This window comes from Tachypleus tridentatus, chromosome 10 (genome assembly GCF_004210375.1).
Source record: "Tachypleus tridentatus isolate NWPU-2018 chromosome 10, ASM421037v1, whole genome shotgun sequence".
In the NCBI taxonomy this organism is placed as follows: domain Eukaryota; kingdom Metazoa; phylum Arthropoda; class Merostomata; order Xiphosura; family Limulidae; genus Tachypleus; species Tachypleus tridentatus.
Window position 1 is genome coordinate 172,709,962 of NC_134834.1, and position 12,409 is coordinate 172,722,370.

Sequence of the window (12,409 nt, forward strand, 5' to 3'; positions counted from 1 at the left end):
AAAACAGTAATGGTTCTTTAAAACTAAAGTTCAAACAAAATTATTGTAAAAGAGAGGTCAACTTTTATTGTCATCTAACGCCATAACACTTCATTGTTGTATTTGTACTCCGAAACAAAATCGTGGTCTGTATTGGTTAATGTAATTACTTTTATTCATTTTTTTTGTCTTTGGTCAGAATTGGTCGAAAAACACTTATAATTTAAAGGTATTCGACACTGGCTCCAGTGTTTCTCTGTGATCTTGTACCTGAAACACTGAAGAAATGAATTCGTGTGTGTTTTTCTTTTCGCAAAGCCACATCGAGCTATCTGCTGAGCCCACCGAAAGGAATCGAACCGCTGAATTTAGCGTTGTAAATCCGGAGACATACCGCTGTACTAGCGGAGGGCTGTGAAAAATATTCAACTTTAGTTCTTCTGTGAACATTTTCTTTCATTTTTAACCATTATTGTATAAAGTTACTGTTAACTTGCAGGTCACTGTTGTTGTTTCGTTTGTTTGTTTTCATGGGCGCCGTAGTTAAAACAGCAACTGTATGACACCGTGTCTGTGTGTTTTTTTGTTTTTTGAGTTTCACGCAAAGCTACTTAAGGGCTATCTGCGCTAGCCGTTCCTAATTTAGCAGTGTAAGACTAGAGGAAAGGCAGCTAGTCATCACCACCCACCGCCAACTCTTGGTCTACTCTTTACTAACGAATAGTGGGATTGACCGTCACATTATAAAACCCCCACGGCTCAAAGGGCGAGCATGTTTGGTGTGACGGGGATTCGAACTCGCGAGACACCGTGTCATTGCATCGCCTGACAACAAATGTTAGACTGTTCTGAAGGTATGTTGAAATGACAGCTGTTCTTTATTTGTTTTTTGTATATAGACTACTGCTACACAAATTTATCTCAAAGAAACAAAGATTCAGCAGAAAAATGCGATGATGTGTCGGTTTTTACTGCACTACAAGAGTAAACAAACGCTATGTGCGATATTGTGAAGCGTCCTTGGAATGCGTGCTCCCATTCTGAACAATCATGTACCACTATAACACCTTAAACTGTACATGTTGAATATATGTAACTTTCAGACAGGTGGGGTGATTAAGTCGATCTGAGTTGCGCGTTTAGATTTTTACTGCCACATTTATAGTAATGTGTTGTATCATATTCAGACTAAAGGTGTGAAATAATCGTTTAAACGATAATGCATATCACTCGTTTAATGTCATGTTTTTTCACAAGTGTTCTTCTCATAGCACATTTTCATACTGGAAAAGGTAAGTACAAGATTTTAGAAATACCAAATACACACACATATATATATAAATGAGTTTAAGATTATGGAAGTGAAACATGTTTTTAACAGAATATTCTGCTTTAACAGCTGTACATTTTATGAATGCCCCCCATATATTTAATTTACTAGACTTAACTTGAAAAATATATATCATATTTAGATCTAATTATAACTTAAGCTGTATACTTTCATTTATAAACAGATCTATATTATGATTAAATAAAAACACTTTACAGATTTGTAATTTATCGCTTTGAAAGTTAAATGCTGAAATAGATAAGAAAAAGAACTTGGTTTTCATCTCTGCAAAAATTCGTGATAATGATCTAAATATGGTTGCAAAAATAAAAGCTGTGGAATGACGTCACACAATTTAGATGTCTTTACCTTCTGTTTGGATCGGGCCCGGCATGACCTGGTGGGTTAAAGCGTTCGACTCCTAATATGAGGACCGCGGGTTCGAATCCTCGTAGCACCAAACATGCTCGCCCTTTCAGCCGTGGGGGCTTTATAATGTGATGGTCAATCCCACTATTCGTTGGTAAAAGAGTAGCCCAATAGTTGGCGGTGGGTGGTGATGACTAGCTGCCTTCCCTCTAGTCTTACACTGCTAAATTAGGGACGGCTAACGAGTAGCTTTTTTTATTTCGTTTGACGATCAGATTAAAAGGTTACCATAATATAGTTATAGTAATATCGGAGTAAATGATACCTCGAACTGACCTTTAACCTTAAATCTTAATATCAAACTTTCATTTACCGTGAATATTATGATTTTTCATAAAATGTATATTTTTAGCAGTAATTTGTTACTTTTATTCAGTCTTGAAATAAAATGTTGTAGCACCACCTGGTCAGCATATATTAAGTTGCAAGTACTATCACTGTGATAATTTAAATTAACACTGGAATCTTTGTTAGTTCAAGATATTTTTTTTAGTATTTTTCATAAATTTTGTCGCTCACGTTATCCTAGAAATTATTGTTACCAAAGTTAAGTTTGTGCTTCATAGTTAACATACAAGTTTCTATCCTGTTTTCTCACAGGAATCCTACGTTAAAGAGATATTCAAAAGACAAACTTTTATTATCTTGTGGTTATACTAATAATTACAGTTGATTTGTTTTTGTTTTTGTTATTAAGTGCAAATCTACACAATTGACTGTTTTCTTTCTGCCAAACATGGAAAAAGGTGGCAGTAAGTGCTGTGATTTAGCTGCCTTTTCTACTACGTAAGTTCAAAATTAGCGAGTGACAGCAATATAAGAATATCCTTTTATATAACTTTGCACAAAAATTATAAATTCTCAAAATAAAATAAAACAGAACCACACACACACACACACACACATATATATATATATATTAAAAACAAGACAAATCATTTGAATCACAAAGTGTTTCATAAGTGGTTAAGAAATATGACTGAACATGAACACATTGTTATTGTTGACCAATGAAACTCAACAAAAATTATGCTAATATTTTCGTTCATTACGACTTGTCTAACTTATCGATATTTTTCGATCTTTCCCTGTAACAGTGTTCATTACGGAAAAGACTAATCGTGTTAATTTCTTTTTAAAATCTGTATATTAAATTATTTAACTTAAACGTATGTGAACAACATATTATTCCATAAGAACTATTTCGAAGTAATATTCTAAATACAACTCTCACGTTTTAATCATTTTGTTACACCATTAGCTAAACACGTTGGTATACAGTTCCATTAACTGTATATATAGATATCCTTCTTGAAAAGATGAGTTTGCAGCCTTAATATGCATACCTACCTTCTACGAAAATTTCGAAATTAGAATAATCAAAATTGAATTTGCTGTTTGTTTCGAATTTCGAGCAGAACTGTCCGCGTTAACTGTCCATAATTTAACAGTGTAAGACTAGAGAAACAGCAGTTTGTCATCGCCACCCACTGCTAACTCTTTTACCAACTAATAGTGAGACTGTTGGTCATATATAATGCCTCCACGACTGAAAGGACTACTATAGTTTTGTTTGACAAAGATTCGAACCCGCGGCCCTCAGATTATGAGTTGAGCGCCCTAACCACCTGGCCATGCCTGGCCCTGAATTTACTGAAACGAATATTTGGTTGTGTTCCTGCGTTTGTAGTTCTTTATCATTTATTATTTTCTTGTGTTATTAGTGTCTACAATATCATTTTCAATTTGAAAAACGGACATACTGTGTATATCAAATTGGAAATACCTGTTCCGGTAGTAAATAAATATCTTTATTTGTAAACAAAATTTTCGTTTATGAATAAATGGTCAATGTAACTGAAAATGATATATATATATATATGAAAAGTTACTTCTCTTATAAAAAAACTGAAAAACACAGAATGTGAAACCGATTTCGATATATTTTCACATGGACCCAACAAACCTTCATGAGAAATTTGGATGAAGATCCATCAACAAGGGACGAAGTGTTGTTGCTGAGAACAAAGTTATACAAAGGGCTATTTATGCTCTGCCCATCACAGGTATCAAAACTCGGTTTCTGACGATAGAAGTTCTTACACATATCACTGTGCCACTGCAGGGCAGGTGATAAGAAACACGAAAACGTCCCTAAAAACAACAAAACGAAAGGTAGAAACCTGAAATTTGTATGTATCTCAGAAAGGACCGAACGAATCTCTAAGCCAATTTTGGAGAATATCCCTCCACACTCTGCAAAGTAGTTGCATAGACATACAACAGACATTGCTATTATATTTATATAGAGTAAACACTGTCACATTAAAACAGAAACTTCTTCATACTCACAAGATGCAATGGTCAGTTTGGAAAGCTTTTACGACGACAATATTTAAACCTATTAATGGAAGGAAACCTACAGTTTCTTTCTTAATGTACGATTTTCAGTGTTCAAGAAATTTAAATTATAACGATTAATTTGGAATGTGTCTTGTATTCGTGCAGTTGACAACTCAAAAGACAGTGGTAAGTTATTAATCATAAATTTTAAAAATAATTTAATAGCTACTAATAAGCTTAGGTAATTTATGTTGATAATGTTGAACTGTATGAAAAATTAGCCTTAAGCTTTGTGTGATTTTTAAGAACTTGATATTGTAAAAAACAGATTCTATCACCTTCTGGGGTTATAGGTGGTGGCCCAACGAATAGAGATTAGAAAGACTTTAATTTGAACCATTCAATTTAAACTTTTAAAAAACATACTTGTGTATCCATACTTCGAACTTCTGTTCCCAGTCTGTGTGATCTTGTTTTTTGGTTATAGAGTAAAACAAAATCATGATTGTTCTAAAAAGAGAAATCACGTTAACTAAGTTCACGTGGTTGTATTTTATCAATTCCAGCTGACAGGCAGATTCACAGAAAGATACCCTCAACGTCACTTGAAAGCCGGCGTGCTGAACTGACAAGAAGCAAGCGGTTTATCTTCACAATACGTCAACGACCAGTAATAAGCGTATTTCCAGTAGCACCACGGTTAGCACTTACACCCGTGTTTGGAGGATATAACTTTTTTATTGGGCATATTTAGTCCGATAAAATTATGGCTACTTCAAAGACAAATTCAAATGGGCTTAATTTTTGGATTTTTTGTGCTTTTATTTGCCGTTTCGGTTCTGCCCTTAACTATACTCCTAACTAGCTTATTGCTTGGAGGTTCTCTAGGTGGAGTAACAACAAATTTCAACTTTTTTACATTGCCACCAGCAACACCACCAGTTACGACACCAACTACAACTCTGGCGCCTGTTATTTCTGCCGCACCAATTATTGCAACAACCACAAAAGCTCTAACAACAACAATACCTACTACAACACCATCAACAACGACGTTGCCAACTACAACACCGACAACTACAACAGTACCAACAACAACACCGACAACAACGACTGTACAAACAACAACACCGACAACAACGACTGTACCAACCACAACTCCGACAACGACGACTGTACCAACCACAACGCCGACAACAACGACAGTACCAACGACAACGCCAACAACCACAACAGTACCAACAACAACACCGTCAACAACGACTGTACCAACCACAATACCGACAACAACGACAGTACCAACCACAACACCGACAACAACGACTGTGCCAACTACAACACCGACAACGACAGTACCAACCACAACACAAACAACAACGACTGTACCAACCACAACACCGACAACAACGACAGTACCAACCACAACACCAACAACAACGACTGTACCAACTACAACGCCAACAACAACGACAGTACCAACCACAACGCCAACAACTACAACAGTACCAACCACAACACCGACAACAACGACAGTACCAACCACAACACCAACAACAACGACTGTACCAACTACAATACCAACGACAACGACAGTACCAACCACAATACCGACAACAACAACAATACCATCCACAACACCGACAACTACAACAGTACCAACAACAACACCGACAACAACGACTGTACCAACCACAACACCGACAACAACGACAGTACCAACCACAACACCGACAACAACGACTGTACCAACTACAACACCGACAACGACAGTACCAACCACAACACCGACAACAACGACTGTACCAACTACAACACCAACAACAACGACTGTACCAACCACAACACCGACAACAACGACTGTACCAACTACAACACCAACGACAACGACTGTACCAACCACAACACCGACAACAACAACAATACCAACCACAACACCGACAACAACGACTGTACCAACTACAACACCAACGACAACGACTGTACCAACCACAACACCGACAACAACAACAATACCAACCACAACACCGACAACAACAACAATACCAACCACAACACCGACAACTACAACAATACCAACAACAACACCGACAACAACGACTGCACCAACTACAACACCGACGACAACGACAGTACCAACTACAATACCGACAACAACAACAATACTAACCACAACACCGACAACTACAACAGTACCAACAACAACACCGTCAACAACGACTGTACCAACCACAATACCGACAACAACGACAGTACCAACCACAACACCAACAACTACAACAGTACCAACAACAACGACTGTACCAATCACAACAACGACAGTCGTAGTAACGACACTATCAACGAGTGGTATTGTAGATCAACTTTTGGATTTGTTTTGAAACACAAACTAGTTTACCTGACACAAATTAGTTTACCTTTAACATTGTAATCATTAGATGATGTTAAGAGAAACGTTTATTTTTTTGGGTTGAAGGGTAATTGTCATTAAAGAACATTTCAGTTATTAATAGCTTGGTATTTTGGTAACCTAAATAATGAATTATAAGGAGAAGGTTCTATTATGGAACCATGTGCATAGAAATCTCTTTCATCTAGATAATTTTCGTTATATTTCTGCGTTGATAAGATTCGGGGATTAGCGCATATCAGCATTTAGTAATGTTTCATGTCAAATTTTGTTATAACTGCACTGGTTGTTTTTCAAGCCTTTTGGATATTTATGACATCTGTACACATGATTGATTGATATTGAATTATTTAAAAATTGGACAACTTGTCGCATACAGATAAAATGGTATAAATGTGCAATTAATGTTCAGAATATGCACATCAGAAACATTCAGAGAAACTCAGCAGATAGCTGAAAAGAAACCACATTTATCATCCCTCATTCTGTGTCATGATAATATTAAAAATCTCTTTAATACAAGCAGTAAAGGATACCTGTTGAACCAAATGCTGGTTCAATACTGACTCCTATATATACGGAACAATGCTATTATAAAGGATAAGCAATAATGAATTATAACTGAGACCTGTTTAACTCAAATACTGTATGATTTGTCATAACAGATCTTCGAAGAAATTAAACAGAAACTTTGATAGTTAGTATATTGTACTGGTGTATATTAACAGGTCTTAGTTTTTAAAAATATTTCTATTTTCATTTTCTTGTAAAGAAACACTCTCTTGATGTGCTAGATTTTAGTTCTTTACAAATATCAATGTTTAACTTCGATATGCACAGAATTAGCTTTAATACCACTCGTACTATTTGTTGCTTAAAGGTATATTTTAAACGTCTAATATGTGTATGCGATACCTTCGTCAGTCATTTAAGATATTCAGCAGTGTTAGACCATCATGACGGAACCTCTATTTCGGAGCAATGTTTGAAGATATATATTTATCTTGATTATCTAATCAAAGTTCTTTATTTTCTACTAAATTTGCATTTAAGATATTATATTAAAATATTCAAAATGTAAATCGCATGTATGTATTGTGATTCTCATTAGAAGTGTTTTATAGTTTCTACACGTGCACAGAAGTTGAATATAAGTATTGGACACAAATTCTGAGCTATTTTTGTTCTCTCTTCTTATTTTTAACATCAGTATAATGATTCAGAGTGATTGGAATAAATTCATTATTTAAATCAACCTTGATTCTCTTTATGTCGTATAGGAACTCAAACTAGTTTAAACATGTAGAAAATAATAACTTTTGCAAAAAGATTAGTAAATATACCAATATATTATATATATATATATATGTAATACGATGAACAACAGACATAAAATGTATATTGTGTGCATCTTGTTTCAAAATAATTACTCATTCAGAATTATAGGGAAGTGGTGTAGGGTTAAAGATTCACAGGTCAGGAAACACATAGAGGTCATGGAAGCTGTTTAATCCTGTTTTAAACGAAGATAAAAAATTAAATACGAATCATTATTGCCGCGTATTTGATATATAACTATATTTTTCGCCCATATTTTTGAACTTTAAAGCCAAACCCAGGAAACATTCTATTATATGATTAAATATTTGCAAAATACTATACAAGTAAGAAAGATTTGTGAATAAAAATAATATTAAACAAACCAACGTATTTCAGAAACTCGACACATTAAGTTTTGTTATTTATGACGTTTCTGTCTGATACGGTATCATTTTTAAACCAAATGACTCTACTTATGTCTCTTAACATATAACTACAGCGTTCAGGAACAAATAATCGTAATTGAAAGTTTTTAATAAAACTAGCTTTAAGAATACGTCTTCAGGTTCAAATTTCCACAAGTTTCGCCATAAATTAATCAAAAATGCTAGTCTCCTCTCCTTTCACCAATCTTCACGACACAACATTGAGTTATGCATCATAACCATTCCTCTTGTTCTTCACGACACAACATTGAGTTATTTATTATAACCATTCCTCTTGTTCATCACGTCACAACAGTGAGTTACTTATTATAACCATTCCTCTTGTTCTTCACGACACAACATTGAGTTACTTATTATAAACATTCCTCTTGTTCTTCACGACACAACATTGAGTTACTTATTATAAACATTCCTCTTGTTCTTCACGACACAACATTGGGTTACTTATTATAACAATTCCTCTTGCCCTTCACGACACAACATTGAGTAACTTATTATAACCATTCCTCTTGTTCTTCACGACACAACATTGAGTTACTTATTATAAACATTCCTCTTGTTCTTCACGACACAACAGTGAGTTACTTATTATAACCATTCCTCTTGTTCTTCACGACACAACATTGAGTTACTTATTATAACCATTCCTCTTGTTCTTCACGACACAACATTGAGTTACTTATTATAAACATTCCTCTTGTTCTTCACGACACAACATTGGGTTACTTATTATAACAATTCCTCTTGTTCTTCACGACACAACATTGAGTAACTTATTATAACCATTCCTCTTGTTCTTCACGACACAACATTGAGTTACTTATTATAAACATTCCTCTTGTTCTTCACGACACAACATTGAGTTACTTATTATAACCATTCATCTTGTTCCTCACGACACAACATTGAGTTACTTATTATAAACATTCCTCTTGTTCTTCACGACACAACATTGAGTTATTTATTATAACCATTTCTCTTGTTCTTCACGACACAACATTGAGTTACTTATTATAACCATTCCTCTTGTTCTTCACGACACAACATTGAGTTATTTATTATAACTATACCTCTTGTTCTTCACGACACAACATTGAGTTATTTATTATAACTATTCCTCTTGTTCTTCACGACACAACATTGAGTTACTTATTATAACCAATTTTCTTGTTCTTCACGACACAACAATGAGTTATTTATTATAACCATTCCTCTTGTTCTTCACGACACAATATTGAGTTACTTATTACAACTATTCCTTTTGTTCTTCACGACACAACATTGACTTATTTATTATAACCATTCATCTTGTTCCTCACGACACAACATTGAGTTATTTATTATAACCATTCCTCTTGTTCTTCACGACACAACATTGAGTTATTTATTATAATTATACCTCTTGTTCTTCACGACACAACATTGAGTTATTTATTATAACTATACTCTTGTTCTTCACGACACAACATTGAGTTACTTATTATAGCAATTCCTCTTGTTATTCACGACACAACATTGAGTTACTTATTATAACCAATTTTCTTGTTCTTCACGACACAACAATGAGTTATTTATTATAACCATTCCTCTTGTTCTTCACGACACAATATTGAGTTACTTATTACAACTATTCCTTTTGTTCTTCACGACACAACATTGACTTATTTATTATAACCATTCCTCTTGTTCTTCACGACACAACATTGACTTATTTATTATAACCATTCCTCTTGTTCTTCACGACACAACATTGAGTTATTTATTATAACCATTCCTCTTGTTCACAATACCAAAATCACATTTTTACCTCAGTCATTTTTCTTTCTCTGTATTTTTTGCTGAGCTGCAAATTACAACATTAAACCCAGTGAAATAGCTGCTTTATGTATATACTCGGTTTCGTAATTAGTAGTTTTCGCCATCCAACCTGATGAAATCACTGCTTTATTTACATCCTCAAAACTTACTCTGTTTTAACGCTATTCAATTCAGTGAAATCACTACTTTACCAATTTCCTCAATACTATGGTTCATGGTTTTTCTCTATTCAACCCAATGAAATCAGTGCTCTAACTCTTTCTTCCCAACCTTAATTTGTAGTTTTTATTATTAGGTGGAACGTAATCACTCTTTTATTCTTTTAAACAACAAAAATCCTTTTTGGGGCATTTTCCCATACATGAACATAAAGTTTAACGCTTGTAGTTAATTACTGGTATATCTTTAGGTGATATTTGAAAATTTTGTATTCTAAATCATGCAAGACGTTTACGTGTAAATAATTATTAGAAACTAGTGAATGTTTCAAAGTTAATTAAATATCACGAGCAGACGAACTCTAAACTTTAGTAGTTTATGAAAAGTTACTCTTCGAGAACACGAGCATAAAACAAAACTGGTATTTTTTTAAATTAAGTATTAGTTATAACATTTATATACAACTTGAGCCATTTACCTATTTTAACACAAAAACAACACCTTTATCAGACGATTTCAATACATTTAGTCAAAGAATAATAAATTATACTCTAATAAATTCTGAAACGTATTATTTTTAAACATCGACAAAAAATTGTCGAAATCATAGATGTATTTTAGATTTAAGGCAGAAAATTATGCAAAAATAACCTTATATCTAACCCCAATGAAGAGCATCTGAGTTCCCTGAAGGCCCACTAGTGGCACAGCGGTATGTCTGTGAATTTATACCACTAGAAACCGGCTTTTGATACTCGTGGTGGGCATTAAACATATAGACCCATGTGTAGGTTTGTGCTTAATGCCAAACAACAACAATGAACAACGACTCATTCCATGAAAATCGAAAGAAAAAAACACACTTGCCATTCATTTCCTGTTGTGTAATATTCACTTATACAATAATAGAAAACAACTGCTGTATGCTGTATCTTTCTTAAATCTTCTTAACCCTCATCAGCATATATTTGAAAGTAACATTGTGGAATACATGGGGCCCAACAAACATAAAATTACCATTATAGTAAGCTGTGGATTAAAATTCCAAGAAAACAATTGCATTACAATTTCTATTACAGTTAACATGTAACGTGGAAATATGTGTATTATAAAGAAAATATGTTGACAAATCAAGAAATCACAAAATGACATTGTTCCTCAATATACAGATAAGCAGTATTAAACATTCCTTATTGTTTGTGTGGAATTAAACACAAAGCTACACAATAGGCTATCTGTGCTCTTCCCACCACGGGTATCGAAACTCGGTGTCTAATAAGTCCACACACATACCGCTGTACCAGTGAGAGGGGATATGCCAAAGGCTTATTATACTCCGATATTCAAATCATTGCCCACCAATATACAATGGCCAGGTGGTTAAGGCACTCGACCCGTAATCCAAGGTTCGCGGGTTCGAATCCCCGTCACATCAAACATGCTCGCCCTTTCAACCATGGGGGTGTTAAAAGTGACGGGTAATCCCACTATTCGTTGGTAAAAGAGTAGCCCAGGAGTTGGCGGTGGGTGGTGATGACTAGCTGCCTTCTCTCTAGTCTTAAACTGCAAAATTAGGAATGTCTAGCGTAGATAGCCCTCGTGTAGCTTTGCACGAAACTTAAAAAAACAAACAACAAATTTTTACTTCGTTTTTGTTTTATTCCATATCATTCACAGTTCTCTAACACATTTTATTACATATTAGACTACCCATTACTTAACGGTAAGTTTGAAGGCTAAAATTCTGGGTTTGATTATTACGATAGACATAGCGCAGATGTCCTACTATGTATATTTGCGCTAGAATAAGATTTTTTATTCGATCGGGAAACATTCAGCTCTCCCTATGTTCTTGAAAGGAAATCTCAAAAGTTAATGACGGAAGACAAAACTCTTTGCCAATATTGCTGCAATGTGATATCGCAACGTAAACATATTTCTTTTTGAAGTGTATCTAAAAGTTTAACTGATGTAATAACAATATATAATTCTTGGACTGAGAGAAACAGCTTTAATAAAAACATCATCACTCAGTTTGAATAAATAAGAGTGTCACCAATTTTGGTGATAACGAAACATAATAATCATAGAGATATAAGTTTCGGCTTGAGTTTTTCTGGAAGAAATACAAGTCACTCAAAATAAAAGAAAACTTAGATTTTTTAAAACTGTTTGTTC

At 34.3% G+C, this 12,409-nt stretch overlaps 1 long non-coding RNA gene across 1 annotated transcript; it reads left to right on the forward strand.

Annotated features, from left to right (window-relative positions):
* Nucleotides 1-1,133: 1,133 nt before the first annotated feature.
* On the forward strand, nt 1,134-4,874 carry LOC143230923 (uncharacterized). Its single transcript, XR_013016694.1, has 2 exons — nt 1,134-1,271; nt 4,648-4,874. It is a non-coding gene; the product is annotated as an uncharacterized LOC143230923 (long non-coding RNA).
* Nucleotides 4,875-12,409: the final 7,535 nt, after the last annotated feature.